The sequence below is a fragment of the Gigantopelta aegis genome, chromosome 1 (genome assembly GCF_016097555.1).
Source record: "Gigantopelta aegis isolate Gae_Host chromosome 1, Gae_host_genome, whole genome shotgun sequence".
NCBI lineage: Eukaryota > Metazoa > Mollusca > Gastropoda > Neomphalida > Peltospiridae > Gigantopelta > Gigantopelta aegis.
In genome coordinates this window covers 40,356,573-40,359,072 of record NC_054699.1, presented here as the reverse complement: position 1 = coordinate 40,359,072, position 2,500 = coordinate 40,356,573, and the positions used below count along the sequence as shown (strand labels likewise).

Sequence of the window (2,500 nt, the reverse complement as noted above, 5' to 3'; positions counted from 1 at the left end):
ATAATTATAATCAATCATGGTGTAATGTCGAAGTGTTACGTCCCACTTGGCGTTTAACCATGTGGGTAATAAAGTTATTTATTAGAGCCCCCTACCGGTCAAACCGGAGGGGACTCTAGGTTTCATCTCTATCCGCCCACAGAAAATCACATATCAAAAGCTTTTATGTACCTGTTGTGGGGCACTGGTTGGAATGGGAAAAGACTCAGTTAGAGAGGCTGATCAGTATCTAGAGTAGACAATAGGGCTTCCACGAGACCAAAATAATACTTGATGATAATGAGACTAAGGAATAAAGTAAAATGCATGGTTCCTACGAATCCTTAAAAAGTCTTATATTGTTAATTCCAATAAGTATGCTGCAAACTGTACAGTATGTGAAAGGAATTTTCAGCTTGGAACAATGGGCTGGAACGAGAAATAGCCCAATCGGCCCACCAATGGGGATCGATCCTACACCAACTGTGCATCGAGCGAGTGCCTTTCCACTGGGCTACGTCCCGCCCCCCCCCCCCCCCCCCCCCCCAAAATAAACAAGTTTAGAGAGTGATGCAGACAGCTTTGCTGAACAGGCAGAAGACCAATCATGGACAAGAATGGCAGAGCTCATTACAAAGTCCAACACTATGAGGAAAAGATTGAAAGACTAAAAACTGACATAAAGGACTTGACTGGACAACTAAAAAAGAAAACTGAAAAACTGAAGCACTTGCCATAGATTATATGGACTATGGACTGAAACATGGAATGAGTTGAGAAGTCATAAATGTAATTGCTGAACTGACCACTGACAGCATGGACTAGACAGTTCAATTAATTGTTGTGTTCACTGTTTACTGCTGAAGCATTGAAATAAAATTGTCATCCATTCATTAACCTTGAAGCAGACCTAGCTCTAACACTCGCCAAATTCGCTAGTTGCGAAATCTTTGAAACAATTGGCGAATTTTATTTAAATTTGGCAAAATAATTTTATGTAATAAATGATATTTTGCTAGAAAATAACTCTGCTTTTATAATTTTTTAACATGACATAATTTGACGAATATATCTGACCAACCAAAGCTAGCCCTGTTGAAGTGTATTTTGTAATTAATACAGCCTTCAAAACCACCTTAGACCTTTCGAGTTATACCATTCTTGTATTAACATGTTGTACAATCCTGGAAGTACTTAAAAACAATGTTATCTCTAATTCAAAAATGGAGATAGATATGAATTTGACCACTATTGCACAAAATAAATATACAAGTTAGGTATCGTTTCCTGGCCTTAACTAAAAAATGACAAAAAATGAGTTAGACCACTTTTATTCTCAAGGGCTCAATTTTGTACTAGGTTAAATTTCATTTTATTTCCTAAAAACAATTTTTTCGTACGTACGGAATTATTTGAAAACAAAATCCATTTTGGGCTTCTTATAAATATTAAGACGAACAGAAAAACATTGAATATACAGACACTGATATTCTAAACAAGAAAATATATTTAATATGTAAGTTTAATCGTAGAAATAGTTTATTAGTCGGAAAGATCTTACAATGCAGCAAACTCGGGAATGTCCCTTTAATATAGCCTACCACCTTACACCCTGAAGACAAGTGCGTGTAGCTTTATCTGTGTGTGGCATGAACATGCACGTTGGAAGCGGGGACGGAGTGGGCGAGGGTTGAGGAGGTAGGGCCTACTACCCCCGCCCATACACACACTGAAGAGTATGCAGTGCCCCAGCACAGGTTGAAATGCGAATCTATACATGCCTTAGAAGCCAATGACAAATGATGAACTATGTTTTAATACTGACAGATATAACCTTGTGGAGGCCAGGTCGTCGCTATGTAGGACACTGACATGATGGTGAACTATGTTTTAATAATGACAGATATAACCTTGTAGATGCCAGGTCGTCGCTATGTAGGACACTGACATGATGGTGAACTATGTTTTAATAATGACGGATATAACCTTGTAGATGCCAGGTCGTCGCTATGTAGGACACTGACATGATGGTGAACTATGTTTTAATAATGACAGATAAACCTTGTAGATGCCAGGTCGTCGCTATGTAGGACACTGACATGATGGTGAACTATGTTTTAATAATGACAGATATAACCTTGTAGATGCCAGGTCGTCGCTATGTAGGACACTGACATGATGATGAACTATGTTTTAATAATGACGGATATAACCTTGTAGATGCCAGGTCGTCGCTATGTAGGACACTGACATGATGATGAACTATGTTTTAATAATGACGGATATAACCTTGTAGATGCCAGGTCGTCGCTATGTAGGACACTGACATGATGATGAACTATGTTTTAATAATGACGGATATAACCTTGTGGAGGCCAGGTCGTCGCTATGTAGGACACTGACATGATGATGAACTATGTTTTAATAATGACGGATATAACCTTGTGGAGGCCAGGTCGTCGCTATGTAGGACACTGACATGATGATGAACTATGTTTTAATAATGACGGATATAACCTTG

General features: G+C 38.6%; 1 protein-coding gene across 1 annotated transcript in view; it reads left to right on the top strand.

Moving 5' to 3' along the window:
* Positions 1-2,500, top strand: part of LOC121374984 — a 91,659-nt gene that overhangs the window by 72,926 nt on the left and 16,233 nt on the right. The window lies entirely within an intron of this gene.